This window comes from Alligator mississippiensis, chromosome 5, assembly GCF_030867095.1.
Source record: "Alligator mississippiensis isolate rAllMis1 chromosome 5, rAllMis1, whole genome shotgun sequence".
NCBI classification, from domain to species: domain Eukaryota; kingdom Metazoa; phylum Chordata; order Crocodylia; family Alligatoridae; genus Alligator; species Alligator mississippiensis.
The window spans coordinates 219,777,902-219,797,637 of record NC_081828.1 but is presented as its reverse complement, the minus strand read 5'-3'; the positions used below and the strand labels follow the sequence as shown (position 1 = coordinate 219,797,637).

The 19,736-nt window shown below is 51.7% G+C and overlaps 1 long non-coding RNA gene across 2 annotated transcripts; it reads left to right on the top strand.

Moving 5' to 3' along the window:
• Positions 1 to 1,063: 1,063 nt before the first annotated feature.
• LOC132250999 (uncharacterized) lies at positions 1,064 to 19,534 on the top strand. 2 transcript variants are annotated; one of them, XR_009462810.1, is made up of 3 exons: positions 1,064 to 1,294; positions 1,992 to 2,499; positions 19,413 to 19,534. It is a non-coding gene; the product is annotated as an uncharacterized LOC132250999 (long non-coding RNA). The 2 variants fall into 2 exon arrangements; XR_009462811.1 differs by lacking the exon at positions 1,064 to 1,294 and adding an exon at positions 1,750 to 1,852.
• Positions 19,535 to 19,736: the final 202 nt, after the last annotated feature.

Sequence of the window (19,736 nt, the reverse complement as noted above, 5' to 3'; positions counted from 1 at the left end):
TCCCACCACACTCCTGTGTCCAGGCATTTCGTAACCTGGTCATAAAGAGACTAGATTGGTCAGGCACGATCTGCCTGTCACGAACCCGTGCTGGTTTCCCCTCAGCAAAATTTGCCCTGCCGGGCTCTCACAAATGTGAGCCTTGATAATTTTTTCAAAGACTTTGCCAAGGATGGAGGTGAGACTGACTGGCCTATAGTTGCCCGGGTCCTCCTTCCTCCCCTTTTTGAAAATGGGGACCACGTTAGCCCTTTTCCAGTCCTCTGGGACTTGGCCTGTGCATGAGCGTTCAAATATTCCCGCCAGTGGCTCTGCAATGATGTTGGCCAGTGCCTTCAGCACCCTCAGATGGAGCTCATCAGATATGAGCAGGGGTTGCGGTATCCCATGGCATGCCAGGTACAAACGAAATGGAGCTACAGCTAATGCTGTGCACAGAAGGTGGGAGGCTCAGGGCAATGCAGGTTTGGGCAGGAGGAGCCTGGGGGTGGCTCAGCTTCTGAAGCTTGGGAAAGCTGAGAGCTACAGGACACAGCCCTGAGCAACCTGTGCCTCAGGACCAGTGCTCTGCCCCAGTGCACCCCATGACTTGGCTTGCAGTGACTTTCTCCTGGGGTTGCCCCATAACAGAATAACATCCTGCCCTTGCCCTTGGCACTTGCCCTCTGGGAGACCCCTCATCCGCAGATGGATCCAGGGGGTGCACCTGTGCCCTGCTTTGATCCCTGCTCCACCCAAAGCATAAAGCCAACTGCTTGGCATGGCAGCAGTGTCCTAGTCAGGCAGCACTAAGGGAGTTAATTGACTTCATGGCTTATTGAAAGCTCCCTGATTCCTTCTAAAATCTTCACTCCACAGGTGTTAGATGTCAGAGCTAATTTGAATTAGTGCCTCGACACGGTGGAACTTTCCAGCACAAGGCACGGTGAGGCAGGGGAAGTCTCGGCATGGTGAAGAGTTCCGGCGTGGATAGAGTTCCCGCGGAGGATATGCAGATTTGCATAATACGATTGGCTGATGGTAAATTATTCCCACGTGGTGGCTGGCAATTGGCTCACTAGCCATATAAAAGGTAAGGGGCGTTTCCGCCCTAGTTGGAGAACTCCGCGATTCCCCCTGGAGTGGAACTGCAGCAGCTTGATCACCTGCCAACGACACCCTGCCGCCGAAGCCTTGCGGCGTATTCTCCGTGTTGTATGCCCGAGCTAGACCCGAGCTACCCGGTCTACAAGAGCTCCTCGATAGCGATTATTGTTGCAACTACGATTGCCTGCGCTGTACACGACTCTACAGTGTAAGTAAAGCCATCTCTGTTTTCCAATTGATACGTGTCTCGTTTGTGCCTAATTCCGCTCCGGTGATAGAGAGTACCCATCTGCCCGTCACGGATCGCAGCCTCGACTCCAGCTAGCGTTCCCAAGGACTCCTGACCCTAGATCCCCCCTCGGCCCCCACATTAGAGACATCCATTTAATTTTGAAGGCAGGACAAGTGAAATAACATCTTTAGATTATATTTGCTAATTGCTTGTGTTTCTATACTTAATGTATCTTGGGGCAAATGACTAAACATCCCAAGTCCTTTATATTTGGTTTTGCTCTGATCTTAAAGTAAATAACACAGCCCTGGGCCACGAGCTGAGTTCCTAAATTCTCTAGTTTCTTTTGAACTGGAGAAAAATATGCATTGGGTTATATGTGGTGAAGCACCACACCAGCTGCACCCACCTTTTCCAATTCCTAGATCGGCCCATGCCTACATCGGATCAGAGAGAGCACAGCACTGCTTCCTAGAAAGAAAAGAAACAAACAACCCCCCTGGAACTGCCTTTTCCAAAACGTGAAAACTAGAGGTAAAAAATGGCCATGGGGTGGCAGAGCTCAGCTATAAATCTGTCCCAGCGGATTTCCTTAATCTCCCTGCCTTGCTGTTGTTTGGTGGAAGAGCCTGCATCTGTCACTCGCGGCCTGTCCTTGTGTTTTGTCTTCCAGGGATCACTTGATGGAGCCTGGAAATACAGAAAAAGGATTTAAATGCGAGGCCAGAGCCCAGGACAGATTTTGAGGTCATTGTGTCTGACCGCGTTGAGGACAAAACCTCGGCCCTGGCTGTGTTGGCTGCCCTGAAGGCCAGTTTCCTTGGTGGTCTGGTGGAGGTGGGTCTGTGAAATACTTAAAAGACACCACAAAATCCAAGCAGCGGGCCAGGACAGTGCACCAGTCCTCAACCGCAATGCAGTTTAAGCAGCTGACTATGCGTGAAATAGGTTGCATTGCCTGATGTACGTCACCAAGGTGCTGTCACCTGTGTGGTCACTGCTGTGCTGTACGGGGCTTCTTTGTGTTTGACTGAGAAGTGTCCTCATCTGCGGTCATCCAGGAGATACAGAGAGCGCTCCAGGTTATGATAAAAGAGATGCTGCTGGTCTCTTTAGAAGGGGAAGAGTCCCTCAAAATGGATGACGAAGAGAAAACCCGGGCTGAGAAATTCAGCTGTAAGGTTCATGGTGATTTTACTCTTGAGAGCAATCCGGTGCCCTAGCAGGATGCCACGAAAGTTGACTTGCCCCACACTGTCTCAGTGTAAACAGGAGGTGCAGTCAAGCCCCTGATTAAAAGAGCTGTGTTTGCAGTCAGAGCTGTAGCAGCACCGGCTGGGCTCACAGACTGCTCTGGCTGGCAGCCTCTTCAGACTAATTACAAAAGGTCCAAGGCTGCAGCCCCAAGGCCTCTCTTACGTCTGTAGCAAAGGTCTTGCAATCTCGTCGGGGCAAAGCCCTCACTGGGGCTCGGGGGCAAAAGCACAGCTGGGGAGAAGGGCTGTCTCCATACTGAAGCCTGATTGATGCCCTAAGAAAATCCTGGCTTTCCTCTCAAAAATGTTCTACGTGGCAGGGAGGATGACCCTGGGGGTGCTGCTCAGTGGCCATGTGTGGGGTACAACTGCACAGGAGAGATGAAGCCTGAGTGAACACAGCCAGGCTTGCTCTGAACTAGCCAGGCTGGCCCGACCCAGCAGTTGAAGTCTTGCCCTTTGTTCTGGTGCAGTGCTGGGGGCCCTGGGTCTTTCTGCCCCGGGACACTGCTGGGACAGCCAGGTGCCTAGGGGTGTGCTTTTGGGATCCCTGTTCCTTACCAGGTCTAACAATGCAGCTCTGAGCCCATGTACACTGCTTCCTGCATCACCTTGTGCACTGTCCTGAGGGTCTTGCATAGACATTGACTGGTGGGGGTCTAACCAAGCCCGCGGTGCTGGAGATTTCATAGCTCACATATGTGCAGGCCGGGCCCCGATCCCACCCTCCTCGCCATGTGCAGCGGCGATTCCGATCCCATGTGCGTCGCCATGGGCGAGCTGGGGGTGAACCTGGGTCGAACTGGACCCATCTTTGTTGCACACAGGCTGTGGCCAGCAGCCCGGGCACACGGGGCTGGAGAGAACCGCGGGGCGGTTTAGCGCACACGAGTTAAAATTAGTGACGGAGGCGTAATGGTTGATTGAAAAGATTATTTACTTACACCGAAGATGGTATGGTGTAGGCTGGACAGGTTTCCAGGCACCGCTCCCGCTTGGATCCTCACTAGAGGAACACGACAAATCGATTGCTCCCACGGAGTTTGCTAGGCTCCGCGGGTCTGGTTAAGTTGGGTTCGAAAAGTTTCCCCGGAGTTATTCAGGCTCCGTGGGTCCGATAAGTTTTCCCTGGAGTTTTCTAGGCTCCGCGGGTCCAGTTACAGGAAAGGGATACGTCTAGGATTGTGCTCGGCGATGGGGAGAGGCTAGAGGCGTGGTTCGTTCTTCCCTCCGGAGTAGTTAAAGCTCCGTGGGTTTGGTTATTAAGCCTCTATTGCCTGCTTAGGAGAGGCGCGTTGGGTCCACGAGGGTCCGCAGCGCTTGGAGATCTTCACACAGTACAAAGTCTCTCTCTCTCTCTCCCTCCGACTTGGGCGGAAGCTACCCAAGCCTTATGTACGGCTAGCAAGCCAATCGCTAGCCGCCACGTGTGCCTACATTAGGAATGGGCCAATTATGTGGCGTGAATCCTAATACGAATGGCGGGAACTTCTTTACAACGTGTATCACTACGATGCAAAAGAAATGCACCCTGCAAAGAAGCTGCAATTTGGTGGGAAATCCCCCGTTGCACCAGAGTTCTCTCTCGCAGCAGAGAGCTCTATTGTGCAAAGAAAGCGACAAATTGGTGGGAAATAATTTAGCGGTGCCGAAGCACACACACAATGAAAGAATCACAACTTTGGGTTGTGACAACATAGATGTTAGGGCTGGAAGGGACCTCGAAGATCATCAAGTCCAGCCCCCTGCCCCAGGGACAGGAAGTCAACTGGGGTCATAGTATCATAGTACTTAGGGTTGGAAGGGACCTAAACAGATCATCAGGTCCAACCCCCCGCCCCAGGCAGGAACAGGTGCTGCAGTCATATCACCCCAGCCAAATATCTGTCCAGCCTCCTCTTGAAGACTCCCAAGGTCGGAGAGAGCACCACCTCCCTTGGGAGCCCATTCCAGAGCCTGGCAGCTCTGACTGTAAAGTAATACCTCCTCATGTCCAGCCTGAACCTGCTCTCAATCCATTTGTGGCTGTTATCCCAGGTGGTGCTTGGGGGAACAGAGCCTCCCCCATTCTTGCTGGTCTCCCCTGGTGAGTTTGTAAACAGCCATTAGATCCCCTCTCAGCTTTCTCTTGTGGAGGCTGAACAGGTTCAGGCCCTTTAGCCTCTCTTTTAGGGCCTGCTCCACTGCCCCTTGACCATGTGGGACCCTCTCAATGCTAGCCACATCCCTCTTGAAGTGCGGTGCCCAGAACTGGACGCAGTACTCCGACTGTGGCCTGACCAGTGTTGCATAGAGAGGAAAGATCACCTCGCCGGACCTGCTTGTGATGCATCTGTGGTGCACGACAAGGTGCAGTCAGCCTTACTGACCACTTCCTTGCATTGGCGGCTCCTGTTCATCCTGAAGTCAACAACGACTCCACGATCCCTTAATGCTAATGTGTTGACAAGAAGGGTGTTCCCAGCCTATAGGGGTGTTGCTGGTTCCTTCTCCCTAGATGCAGCACCTTGCACTTGTCTGCGTTGAACCCCATCCTATTCCCATCTGCCCACCTCTGTAACGTGTCTAGATCTAGCTGGATTCTGTCCCTCCCCTCCAGCGTGCCCACCTTGCCCCACAACTTGGTGTTGTCAGTGAATTTGGACAGTGTGCTTTCCACACCAACATCCAGATCACTGATGAAGATGTTGAACAGTGCGGGCCCCAAGACCGAGCCCTGAGGGACTTCACTGCTCACATCCTTCTAGGTCAAAAATGACCCGTCCACCACCACTCTGCGGGTGCAACCATCTATTTAGTTTGCGAACCATCTGACTGTTTAGGCATCAATGCCGCAGTCACCTAGTTTTTTTAAGAAAAGGTGGTGGGAAACCAAGTCAAAGGCCTTATTAAAGTCAAGAAAGATGACATCCACCCTGACACCCTCGTCCAGGGACTTTGTGACCTGATCGTAAAGAGAAACTATGTTAGTCAGCAGGACCTGCCCTCAATGAACCCATGTTGGTTGCCCTGAGCATTACTTCCCCTGCTGGGCCCTTGCACATGTGCTCCTGGATAATTTTCTCAATGGTCTTCCCAAGGACCGAGGTAGGACTGACCCCCCCACCCCCCCGAAGACTGCAGACCACAAAGCCAGAAGATCATGTCCTACCAATCCCAACCTGCCAACAGGACAAGGAGGATGACCTTCACGTCTGACTCAGCGGAATCCACTGGCTTGTATGGACAGCTGTCACTATAAAGAATGAACACACGGACAAGGCTTTGGGTCTTCTCCACCTGCAAGAAGGAGTTTTGGGCGCGTCCAACAAGACCTGACTCCGTCACTGTGGTCAGTCTGGCTGGCCACCAGACTGACCTGAGCATCCTTAGAACTTGGTAACACCTTAATCTTTGCAGGACTGTCTAGCTATCTGTGTGTGTGTGTGTGTGTGTGTGTGTGTGTGTGTGTGTGTGTGTGCGCTTTTTTCTTTTGAATGAATGAATGAATGAATGAATGTGCACGGGAATGAGTGAAGCAAATAACCTTACTGTTCATTATTCTCTTCATGTTGCATGTTTTATGTTTTATGTTTCATTAAATGCAGTGTTGTGCCTTATCCCCTGATAAGATTCTGGCTTGTTTTTAATTCACACCGCACGCCCTGTAGAGTGCTTCTGGTTGCTGCTATAGGCTATCTGCCACTACAGACCTACTAGCACCTACACCCTCAGGTTTCTCCCCTATTCAGTAGTCTTGCCCACCATGTCTTGATGTCAGAATGAGTTGGGGAGGCTGCATGGAGGGTGAGGCAGTCTTCTGAAGAGGTGGGCCCTGTCTTGTCCAAGGCTCCCCCCGGCTTCATCCCAATTTCTCACTCACCAAGTCCTCTAGCTCAGGGCCCACTTACCAGGGACACAAGCTCCTGGCTCAGCTCTGGTCACACCCCATGATCACAGGCCTCAGCACCTGCAATATCTGCTATATAACATTTCCACAGAATCATAGAATCACAGAAATGAAGGACTGGAAGTGACCTCAAAAGATGATCGAGTTCAACCCCTTTCTCTGGGCAGGAATACTGATGAGATCAAATGTCCCCAGCAAGGCGTCTGTCCAGTCTCCTCTTGAAGATTTCCAGGGCTGGGGACTGCACCGCCTCCTTGGGAAGCCTGTTCCAGATTCTGGTCACCCTTACTGAAAAAAAGCTCTTCTTTACTTCCAACCTGAAATCATCCTCCAACAGTTCAGGGCCGCTGCTCCTTGTCCTTCCCTGGGGTGCTATAGTGAACAGTTTTTCTCCCAGCTCCCAATATTCACCCTTACATACTTCTAGATGACCAAGTCCCACCTCAGTCCTCTCTTCCCCAGGCTGAACAGTTCCAGATCCCTTAGTCTTTTCTCGTAGGTTTGTCCTCCAGGCCCTTAATCATTCTTGTAGCCCTTCTCTGGATTATTTTGAGGTTCTCCACGTCTTTTTTGAAGTGCGGTGCCCAGAATTGGACACAGTACTGCAGCTGGGGTCTCACCAGCACTGAGTAGAGAGGACGTGTCACTTCCTTAGCACTGGTCATGGTGCATCAGCTTATGCATATGCTATTAGGTCTGTTGGCTACAGCATCACACTGGCCAGTGGTGATGTGCTGGGCATGCACGCAGGTGCACATGCACTCCCTGAGCATGGCGGTGTGCCCCCTATGAAAAGGTGCCACCAACACTGCCAGAGGTGCCTGTGGGTGATTGCCTCTCCTCACCCCTGCCACCGACACCACTGGCAGCATTTGTGGTTTGTCACTGAACCCTGGTCGGTTCTCACCACCCCGCCCCCCTTCCCCACCACTGACAGTGCCAGCAGCATGTGTGGGAGCTCCCCCGCTTACTGACACTGCACTCCCACTGCTGCCTGTGCCACTGTGCCCCCCCCCAGCTGCCGGGGCACACCTAGTTCATGGCACTGGCAGCTCATGTGCATCCTGTGATCAACCATAACCCCGAGGTCCCTTTCAGCCATTGTGCAGGTGGGCAGAAGAGCTGCCCCTGCCTCAGGTATCATTAGGTGCTAGAAGAAAGGCTGCAGCCTTCTTGCCAGATGGAGTTGAAGAAAGTTCTTAACTACTTCAGCTTGTTCTGCACCATCCATTTCTGGATGGCATTCAACTCCTCATTCACTAAGAAGTCCATGCTAATAGCCAGGTATTCAGTCCATCAGCCAAGGAGCTTTTTCTCCCCTTGAAAGTCATCCTGTATCATGATTAAATTGCTATCAGATTTTCCTTTCTAAACAGATTGTGGTCTTTCTCTGTCTCACTTCAGAGCATTCTTCTGTCCTTCAGTCACTTCTGTGACTTTTCTCCAGGTTTCCAACATCCTGTTTGAACATGGACACCTGAGCTGGCTGCAGGGCTCCAGGCATCAGTCCCTCCAGGCTCTTTGAAGCAGCAAAGGCTTGAGCAGGTCCAAATCGTCCTGCTCAGGACCTGGTCTCTGCAGGCAACAGGAATTCCTTCTTTGTCCCACTTCCCCTGCCCTTCCACGCTGGGCAACACACAGGGAGCTGAGCCCTTCCCCTTAGCAGTCTTTCATGAGATTCTGTCATCTCCTTTCTCCCACTCACCCTTATCCAATGAAACTCCATTTCCAGAGCCTGGCATGGCAATGCTCCTGGTTTGCTTGTACCCCTGTGATCTGGGATTGGCCTCACCTCACTCTACTGTTAACTTCTCTACAAAATATTTTTTCTCTCCCAACCTTTTGTATGCTTGCAAAAGGACCTTGTTGGGCGAGGGCTGGCCATGGAGTCCCAAGACAGGGTGGGTCCAGCTGTTGGAGAGTGCTGCCTACAAGGACAATGCATTTCCCTCATTCCAAGCCTGTCAGCAGTGTGTGTTTTGAATCCAGCCAGCTCTACACTTAGGGCTGTATTTCCTGACTGCATTTCCTGTTTCTGGGACCACGTCTCCTTTGCCATCAGAACATCATTCATGCTACCTTGTTTGCATTCAGATGCCTTTAGTTCAGGGTCTGTCCTTCGTTGGTGAGATTTTTATGTAGCTGCAGGAATCTGGCTGTTGGGGCTTTAGGAAAAGGAAAACTAGTATCAAGATATTCATAATAAAATGATGAGAAATGGTAACAGTGAACTCAAGCAGATTGTCAGTGTTTCTGCTCTGCCCTCCTATCTGGGTTGTAGTGTGTACCCGGGTGTGCTGTCTCCTTAAGGACCTGTCAGCTCTGTGAAGACAGGCCAGCTGTGGGCATGTGGCTAAGGAGGGTTGTCTCAGTGGGAACGTGAAAAGCTCCCAAAGGAGAAACAAGGGGAAAGAGATAGCAAGCTGTCAGGGCGGAGTCTGGGCTAGTGTCATGGGGCCAAAGCAAAGAAGGGCTTTCCTAGTGTCTGGGAGAGAACAGAGGGGTTGGCTTTGGCTGGTTGTTCACTTTGAAGAAGTGTCTCTCTGCAAGAGACTTGTTGAGCAAGGTCTGGCCCTGAGCTCCGGAAACAGGGCAGGTCCAGCTGTTGGAGAGTGTAGACCACAAGGGCAATGCTTTCACTTGCAGTTGCTCTCCTTTCCTGTGCTGAGATCATGTACAAAGCTATTTGATAAAGGGCACTTTCAGGAGCTCTCCTGTACAGCCAGGATCATGACTGTCTGGGTAAGAACCCCAGTTTCATAGTTTCACAGTTTGTAGGGTTGGAAGGGACCAGATCATCAAGTCCAACCCCCTTCCCTGGTAGGAAAGAGTACCGGGGTCAAACGACCCCAGCAAGGTGTTCGTCTAGCCTCCTCTTAAAGACCCCCAGGATAGGAGCCAGCACCACTTCTCTTGGAAGTTGGTTCCAGATCCTAGCCGCCCTGACAGTGAAGTCGCGCCTCCTGATGTCTAGTCTGAATCTACCCTCTGCCAGCTTGTGACCATTATTTCTAGTCACTCCTGGTAGTGCTCGGGGGAACAGGGACTCCCCCAAAACCTGCTGGTCCCCCCTGACCAGTTTGTAAATGAACACTAGATCCTACCTCAGCCTTCTCTTGTGGAGGCTGAACAGGTTCAGGTCCCATCGCCTCTCCTTGTAGGGCCCGCCCTGCTGCCCCCGATAATGTGGGTGGCCCTTCTCTGGACCCTCTCCATGCTGTCCACATCCCTACTAAAGTGCGGTGCCCAGAATTGGATGCAGTACTCCAACTGTGGCTTGACCAGTACCACATAGAGGGGAAGGATCATCTCCTTGGACCTGCTTGAGATGCATCTGTGGATGCATGACATTGTACAGTTGGCCTTCCTGACCGCGTCCCCAGACTGCCGGCCCATGTTCATTTTGGCATCAATAATGACTCCAAGATCCTTTTCCACCTTCGCACTGACGAGAAGGGAGTTCCCTGGCCTGTAGGTGTGCCACTGGTTCTTCCTCCCCAGGTGCAGCACCTTGCGCTTGTCAGTGTTGAAACCCATCCTGTTCTCATCTGCCCACCCCTGTAACCTGTCTAGGTCTGACTGCAGCCTATTCCTCCCTTCTAGTGTGCCCACTTCTCCCCACATCTTAGTGTTGTCTGCAGATTTGAACAGGGTGATTTTTACCCCCTTGTCCAAGTCGCTGATGATGTTGAACAGTGCGGGTCCAAGAACCAAGCCCTGGGGGACCCCACTGCCCGCATCCCTCCAGGTCGAAAATGACCCGTGCACCACCACTCTCTGGGTGTGGCCCTCCAGCCAGTTAGCGACCCATCTGACTGTGTAGGTGTCGACGCCACAGCCCCCTAGTTTTTTAATGAGAATGGGGTGAGAGACAGCGTCGAAGGCCTTCCTGAAGTCCAGAAACACTACGTCCACTGCTACTCCTGCGTCTAAGGATTTTGTGACCTGGTCATAGAAGGCACCAGGTTGGTTTGGCAGGACCTGCCTCTAATGAACCCATGTTGGTTGCCCTTAAGCATAATCTCCCCTGCTTGCTCCTTGTGGACATGTGCCAGGATAACTCTCTCAAAAAGCTTACCCAGGAAAGAGGAGCAGTCAGCTCTGTAAAGAAAGCCCAGCTGTGAGGCATCTGCCTAAGGAGGGTTGTCTCACTGGGTGCTTGAAAATGTCCTGGAGGAGAAAACAAGGGGAAGTAGGTAGTGAGCTATGAAGGTGGAGTTGGGCTAGTGTCACGGGGCCAGAACAAGTAGGGGCTGTTCTTGTAGTATTTGGGAGAAGACAGAAGTTTGCGTTGGCTGGTTGTTTGCTTTAGAGAACTGTCTGAATGGGTCACAGGGAGTGACTTCTGCAGAAGCAGTAGAATAAATGACCAATTCATATAGGGAGCAGGGAGTGGAGGGGCAGAGTGGTGAGGTCTTGGTGGGGTGGGGGCTGTTTGCAGCCAGCTCGGCAAGGGTAGCGACAGTGGCTTCATGAAGGGGCAGTTGTATTGGAAGGTGATGCTCTGCCCAAACCATTTGTTCAGCTCCCCCAGTGATGCAATACCAAAATCATAGCAGCAAAGACTTGCCAATTAACCAGGTTTGGTGAGCTGTCGAGGACCACATGGGTAGCCCCCCACCTTGACAGTTTCCCTGCCCCCTGGTCACCTCCTTGGGACTGGAAGTCCCTCCCATTGCCTCCTGGAAATACTCCTTTTGTGGGGTTGGGTGCCATCTTAGAACCTGAAAAACCCAAATCATACACTAAAAGTCAAACACCGACTATAACAGATTTAGCTGGCTTCTCTCCCATTTCTGGGGCTTCCCTCCTGTGCTGTACATGTGTGGGGAGCACCGGTCATACAGATGGCCTGGCAGGGCTTAGCCTCTTGCCATGATGTGCCGCACCCAAACCAGGCACCAGTGCCTCCCTGCTGCTGCTGCCCCCGGTGCCTGCCAGGGCTGTGAGACATGAGGGGAGAGTAGGAGGCAGGGGCAACATGTAGGTGGTGCATGTGGGTGCGCATACACCCCCTGAAAAAAGGTGCCACTGGTGCCTGCAGGTGGTTGCCACTCACCACCCTACCTCTGACACCCCTGGCAGCATCTGTGAGTGGTCCATGATTGCTGCTGGCCACCAGCAATGGTACTGGTGGTGCCTGCGGGTGGCCACTGCCCGCCCCCCCCCCACTGCCAACAGTGCTGGTGGCATCTGTGGGAGCTCTGCACTTACCACCGCTGGGCTGCTGCTGCTGTGCTCCTTCCATCACCAGCGCAGCCGTGTTCCCCCGAGTTGCCAGGGGCACGTGCCGTTCATGGTGGGAGGGGTCCTCCTACCCCTTCCCCATGACACCCATACCCTGCCCAGCTGAGCTGTACTGTCACTGACCCCTGGGCCTGGGCTCCACACTGCCACCAGCCCAGCCCTTCACTCCACACTCCTGCCCAGCTGCAGTCCTGCCCCTGCCCCAACTTCCCAACCAGCTGCTCAGAGGGAGCAGGAGGCCAGGGAAACCTGCAGCAGCAGCCCCACCCAGTGCTAGCACAGCCAGCCTTTCCACCCATGAGGGTGGAAGCAAGGCATGATAGGGTATGTTGAAGGCAGGTGTAGGTGCCTGGCACCTACCCTCGTGGGCAGAAGGGCTGAGCAGGGCACAATTCATTGGCCAGATGAAAGTTCCTGGTGGGCAGGATGTAGCCTATGGGCCATATTTTTCCTGCCCCTGCCCTAACCTAACCCAAACCTGCAGGCACAGCCACAATTGTGTAAGGTGAGAAAGTTTCTTGGTAAAATGGAAAGGGAAACTCTTTCTTCTCTGTAGTGAATGGAGCTACAGCCCCACTTGCGGTCACTGTGGTGCGAGGAACAGGAATTTAACAAGACAAAGATCAGTCCCAGGAGGATGTGACACTTGATAGCTGTCAAATGGGTGCGATTGTCTCAGAGATGCCCAGAACATGCCAGGTTACCAAGGGCCCTGCACGCATTGAAATGAAAGCTGGCTAGAAACCAGTTCTAAAGTTGTTATGCATTTTTAAGCACTGACTTTGTAGCTGGTTGGCTCTTTTTACAGCTATACAGCCATTTTTATGGTTGGATAAGTACTTTGCATATGTGGCCAGCCTAAAATTATCACGTGGTTAACCAGTGAAGTGCATAATATCTGTAATGTGTGGCAGGTTTCCAAGGCCCAGTAGTTACAAGAGTGGCACACAGAAGGTGAGCTGGGGTTGGGAGCTGGGCATGAGGCCAATTGCTCAGGTGAGAGAATGAGGAGTGCAGTGCTGTGTCCAGCATCTCCCCAGTGCAGCGATGCATCACCTGGGGAGTTAGGAGACAGATGTGGGGCAGCAGAGCTGGTGCAACCCTAGTCCTTCCTGAAGGGAGAGACCCGGGGAGGTGTCAGGGGACAGCACATCCCTGGGGCCTGCATGGGGGTGGTCTGCAAAATGTTTCATTGGCATGGCATTCAGTGGGGGTTGTATCCAGTCCTAGAATTAAATTTAGTCAATGGAATCAACTGCCCAGGGCTGTGGGGGCATCTCCTGCACTGGAGGTTTCCAAGAGGAGGCTGGAGAAGCCCTGCACAGGGGTGATTTAGGAGCAGCATGCTGCATTCGTGCAGAGGGCTGGAGTGGATGACCTTGAGGTCCCTGCCAGCCCTGTGTTCAACAGATAAATCCTATTTAATGCTTTATTAATGGATGGTGGGAATTATCCATCAATAACAGTGACATCCATGATGTTCTGGCCTGCACTGAAGACCTCTGCAAAGAGGGATTCTTTGAATAAGGGGCTAGGCCTGGGCTTTGGGGCTGAGGAATGAGTGAGAAGGCTACACGGAGTAGTAGGCACCCCCCAGTGCTCCCCTGTGCAGCCGTCCCATAGGGCTGTGCGAAACAGCACCATTTCCTTTCAACTTCCATTTCAACATTTTGACTGGGCAGTGTTTTGTTTCGAGTTTCATTTAGTCTAAACTGTTTCACTGTTTTGACACTGTTCCACCCATAGGCTATGCGATGGTCTAACTGGTAGTGATTTGGCCCAGGTGTTTTGAAAAGGTAAAAGGTGATTGGAGAACTTGGAATTCCCTTTCCTCACCAATCTGGTAATGATTTGGCTGAGGGGTTTTGAAACTATAAAAGATGATTGGAGAGCTTGGGATTCCCTTTCCTCACCAATCAGGCCCCAGAGACTCCCCCTCCATGTCCCCTGATTGGCCTCTCCGGTCACATGGAGGGGGATAAAAGGGGCAGCACAGCTGACTCAGGGGAGACCAGCAAGGGACCATGAGGAAGGAGTTTCCAAAGAGCTGGCAAGAGCTGGGCCAGCAGGGTGGGAGCAGTTGCCCCAGAAGAGCCTGAAGGAGTGGGACCTGCAGGCAGCAGTTGGACCCTCAGCAGCACAGTGTGTGGCTGGCAGGAGAGGCTCCCCACTGGGCTGCAGGATGGCCCTATGAGAGGCTGTAGCCAGCAGGAGGGGCTCCCCAGCTCCACCAGGAAGCTGAGCAGTGACCTGAGAGGTTCCCAGCTCTGCTTCCAGCTCCTCCAGCAAGAGGCCAGGCAGCTCAATGTGAGGCAGGGGCTCCTGGAAGGTCAAAATCCCAAGCAGCTTGGAGTTGGACCAGCACTGGTGGCTGTGTGGTAGAGCTCCTACCTACCATGTGGGAGCTCTGAGTTTAAGTCCCAGCTGGGTCAAGTAGGGGTGAGTAAAGTAACAGGGAGAAATGCTTGTCGCAGTGGAAGGGGTAACTGTGTTTTCCCTCTTTCTCCCCTCCAGGTACCTAGGCCCGATATCTCTTGTTATTTGACATTTTGTATTTTGTGCATTCTATATTTCTCCAACCAGTATTGTTTATGTGCTGTGTGATGGTGGAGCTCACAATGCCTCTCTGTATCCTCTTATAATCTCCCAAAGAACTATAAGTACCCCGACTTTCCCGCCTGCCACGTCTTGGATGTTATTATAATATGTTCTAATTTATGATGTCACTCATTGGGAGGGTTATTATATATATATATATATATGTTGTTTTGTTTTTATTTTTTGTGTATCTCTATTAGGAGTCCTGGTATTATAGGCTTTGCAAGCCTTCTCGACTATCCACACACTCTCGCCAACATGTATATATATATTCACAGTCGGATGCAGATTAACACTTGTCTTTATTTTTATCCTTTATAACCCTATACAAACTCTCTTTATCTTTAAACAGAAGTGGACCATTTATCCCGGGTTTTTTTTGTTTTTGTTTTTACCTTATCAGTTATAGCAACTTTGTAATTCTATCTATATACTGTTCTTACATAACTATTATCGGTTTGGTTGTGCTGAACTTGGTATTAGGAAACGAAGTCCCTTTATCTCTGGTTCATTCATTTATTTCTTTTTGGGGCAGATTTTTCTCTTCAAACCCCATTGTATGTTTTCTTTTTATTTCAATTAATATAAGTATGTACCTTTTATCTTGCGTGTGCCTGAAGCCTTGAATCCTCGTGGTCAACACTCAGATGCCCTCTCCAAGCTTGTGGAAGTGGGTCAATTCACTCTTTTCCTGTTTTTTGTTTTGTTTTCTTTCAGCGCAACTGCCAGCCACATCTCGTGGTGTGCCTCTTCGGGGATCTGCCCCTCCTCCTCTGAGCTCCGCTCTCTCTGGCGTCAAGAGAAATCCTGAGGTAAGCCTCTTGTCTTCTGGAGATCTTCTTTTCCACCCTTTTTCCCTTTTGGCCACTCTCTCTTTTTTTTTCTTCTGAGACTCCCATCTCTTTCTTTTTTTCTCCTGGAGCTTCTATCCTTATATGGTAATAGCTCCAGAAGCGGCGTTCCCCGGCTCTTTTTGCCGCGTTGTTGCTTACTCTTTCACATGCTGTTTGTGTTTTATCCTCTGTTAAACCTGTCTTTTGTCAACTGCATGAATACGTCTATGAATGTAAATACCTAACCTTTATTGAATCCCACCCCCTCGGGGTGTTGTAGTGTACCCTATACCCCCTGGTTTATACTTGTTATGTTCCCACTACTGTTTTTCTCATTAAAAGGTATACGGTTAAGTCCCCATGAGTGATCTAGCTCTGCTTTATAGGGAGAGGAGGGTCCCTACACCTCCCACAGTGCTTGTGCACCTGCTCTGATCCCTTCAGTTGGAGAGGGGTACCTCTTGGAGTACCACCCAGGTTACAGCTATAATGGGGAACCACGGAACTGCCTATAACTTTTTCAGTTCTTGCCTGATTCAGATGAAACTTGCAGGGATGGTAGCCACTTCTGAGGCCATGAATCCTGCCAAGATTCAAGGTGAAAAGTTTAGGGAGTTCTGGGAAACTGCACCCCAAGTTCTTGCAAACAAAACTTGTGACATGGGTGACACTGTGTGTGTGTTAAAGCACAAGGGGGTGAAAACTTCAAGGATGGTAGTCCCTGCTGAGGCCATGAAGCTTGCTGGCTTGCAAGAAGAGAGGTGCAGAGGCTTCTGGGAAACTGCACCTCTGGCTGCTGACAAGCAAAACTTGTGACATGGGTGACAGAAAGCAGGGCAGTTCAAACAATTTTGCCTTTTAGGCAATTTTTCCATCCCTCCCCCAGAGCACGGGGATTCGAAGGGCCATCAGGGAAGGATAACAACCACTGGCCAGCTACACAGTCAATAAGAGAGCAGTCCTTCCCCACTCCTCCCCCTCCCTCTCCTTACTTTCTCTTTCCCTGCAGGCGAGCCCAGCTTGAGCTTGAAAACGCAAAATGTTTTGACTGCCCTCCTTTCATTTTGAGGCTGTTTCGAATTCCTTCACTTTGTTTCAATTTCACTGTTTTAGCTTGAAATTAGTTGCGACAGTGTTGAAATGAAACAGGCAGTGAAATTTCACACAGCTCTACATCCTGTTCATTCTCCTGTGGTGCAAAATTCGTTATGTTGAAGAAACACTTCCCGGACAACCTTGCCCAAAGAAGTCAGAGTAAAGTTTCTGTTTTGCACCCAGATGGATTTCAGAGAAATTTGAAAGCTTCTGTGTCCTGTGTCCAAGTCAGAGCAATCTGCAGCCTAGGGAGGAAGAAGAGGCCCTTGATTTCCTACCAGGTCTGACTGCACCCAGGTGAGAGCAGAAGCTCTGGAAACTGTTTGTTTTCCAGCAAGAAAGCTGAGAGTCCGGGGGTTCTCCTCAGCCCAGCTGCTGACGGCAGAGAACTGCAGTGGCCTGCTTGCCAGGCCAGGGCTCTGGGTGGATAAAATCTCCTGTGCTCCTCTGCTGAGCTGGAAGCACAAGGGAGTGAATCATTAAGACCTGAAGGGTGGGGGCCTGCCTCAGTGACTCGCTGGGGTGGACAGGACTGGTCCTACCTGCCTTCCCTTCCCTCGGCCTCATCAGCAGTCTTGGGCAGGCGGCTTCCTTGGTGCCAGGTGAGGGTGCAGCTTGGGGCTGATCTCTGGAGTCAGGTTTCCCTCATTCATAGATTCATAGATGTTAGGGTCGGAAGGGATCTCAGTAGATCATCGAGTCCGACCCCCTGCATAAGCAGGAAAGAGTGCTGGGTCTAGATGACCCCAGCTAGATACTCATCTAACCTCCTCTTGAAGACCCCCAGGGTAGGGGAGAGAACCACCTCCCTTGGGAGCCCGTTCCAGACCTTGGCCACTCGAACTGTGAAGAAGTTCTTCCTAATGTCCAGTCTAAATCTGCTCTCTGCTAGCTTGTGGCCATTGTTTCTTGTAACCCCCGGGGGCGCCTTGGTGAGTAAAGCCTCACCAATTCCCTTCTGTGCCCCTGTGATGAACTTATAGGCAGCCACAAGGTCGCCTCTCAACCTTCTCTTGCGGAGGCTGAAGAGGTCCAGGTGCCCCAGTCTCTCCTCGTAGGGCTTGGTCTGCAGGCCCTTAACCATACGAGTGACCCTTCTCTGGACCCTCTCCAGGTTATCCACATCCCTCTTGAAGTGTGGCGCCCAAAACTGCATGCAGTATTTCAACTGCGGTCTGACCAGCGCCCGATAGAGGGGAAGTATCTCTTCCTTCGTCCTATTTGTCTTGTACCTGCTGATGCACGATAAAGTGCAGTTAGCTTTGCTGATGATTTCATCACACTGCCGACTCATGTTCATCTTGGAGTCCACTAGGACTCCAAGATCCCTTTCTGCTTCCGTGCCACCTAGCAGGTCATTCCCTAGGCAGTCGGTATGCTGGACATTTTTCCTCCCTAGGTGCAGCACTTTGCATTTCTCCTTGTTGAACTGCATTTTGTTGTTTTCTGCCCACTTGTCCAACCTGTCCAGGTCTGCTTGCAGCTGTTCCCTGCCCTCCGGTGTGTCCACTTCTCCCCAGTTTAGTATCAGTTGCAAACTTGGACAGAGTACACTTCACTCCCTTGTCCAAGTCACTGATGAAGACATTGAAGAGTATCGGTCCAAGGACAGAGCCCTGTCGGACCCCACTGCCTACATCCTTCCATGTGAATACCAACCCATCCACTACGACTCTCTGGGTGCGACCCTCCAGCCAATTCGCCACCCACTGGACTGTGTAGTCATCCAAGTCACAGCCTTTTAATTTGTTCACCAGTATGGGGTGGGATACCGTATCGAAGGCCTTCCTGAAGTCTAAGTAAATGATGACTACCCCTACTCCTGCGTCCAGGTGTTTTGTAACTTGGTCATAAAAAGAGACTAGATTAGTCCAGCATGATCTACCTGCTACGAACCCGTGCTGGTTTCCCCTCAGCATAATTTTTCCTGCTGGGCTCTCGCATATATGAGCCTTAAAAATATTTTCAAAGACTTTGCCAAGGATGGAGGTGAGAGTGACTGGCCTATAGTTGCCTGGATCCTCCTTCCTCCCCTTCTTGAAAATAGGGACCACTTTGGCCCTTTTCCAGTCCTCTGGGACCTGGCCCATGCGCCAGAAGTGCTCAAGTATTCTTGCCAGTGGCTGTGCAATGACATCAGCCAGTGCCTTCAGCACCCTTGGATGGAGCTCATCTGGGCCTGCCGGCTTAAACACATCCAGTTCTTCCAAGAGACTGTGCACCATCTCAGGGTCAACGCTTGGTAGTCTGGAGCCTTGCTGCTGCCTCTCTACAATCCCATTGTGAGATTTGTTTTGCCCCTCATTTAGGAACACTGAGGCAAAGAACTCATTGAGGAGTTCAGCCTTGTCCCTCCTGTCTGTCACTAATTGCTTGGGGTGCTAGTGTCCTGGGGTAGGTGTGTGGGGCTGCACAGGGCACCTTTGGGGGTGCAATAGGCTGTCTGTGCACCTTGATGCCACCAAACCCTCCTGCCCACCTCCTTGTGCAGAGAGGGCTCCTGTGCTCCAGTGTCCTATGCTGGGAGGTGCAACCTGGGTGCTGGAGTTACAGAGCAATCCATCTCTGGGTGGCTGCAATGGTGTCCTCTCCTCCTGGCCTCTCTCCACCCACTCCAGACAGTGGCTGTGCCACACAGCTAGCACTGCTGGGAGTCCTGATTGTCCTGGCACCATTGGGGCCAGTCTGGGCTGGGGCTTGTCACACCTGCGGTGGCAGAAGAGGCCGGTCTCACTTCAGTGCTGTGTGAATGCACTAGCCTCCTCTGCACAGGTCTTCACAGGCTAAGCTCCCACTTTGGGGCAGAGGTACCCGTGCCCCTATGCCAGGCATCTGACAAGGCCTGGTATGGGGCTGTGGCCTCTGCTCCTTCCACTGGTCCAGGTCCTGCAGCTGCCAGAACCTTAAATGTGTCACGGGATTTATCATGACCTGAGCTCTTTGCTGAATGTTTTAAATCTGCCCCTGGCAGGACCCGAGCTACCTGACCTTAAATTTAACATAGTTCAGTGGCCTGTGCATGCAACACAGTATGATACAGAATCCTGCTCACAAACTCAGGTATCTGGTGCGATGCTCTGAGGCATCCAGCTGGGAGGCTCAGAGGATGCAGATATGACCAAGTATTGACTCTGCTGCCTGGAGGACGTCAGTGTAGCACCAGCTGTTTCTTGCAGGAGAGACAGAGACGTGTGCGGACATCAAGCCATGGACAGGTCTGATGACACAATCGAGATGTCGGCACTGGGCCGCCCTTTCCAGCTGGGGATGCTATACGACTGCCGCAAGGAGACACTTATCCCAGGTAGGTCCCTGGCTGCAGCCCCTGCGGCAGGAGTGGAGGGAGGAAAGGGCCATGGCCTGAATCGCCTCCTAGCTGGGAATGAGCTCCATGTTCTCCAAGTGCCCTGGTTACGTCCATGGGAAGGGCCCGGCACATTCTCACTGCAGTTCAGCCAGAAGTAGTTGGATGGGGCAGGATGTGTGTGTACTGGGGTGGT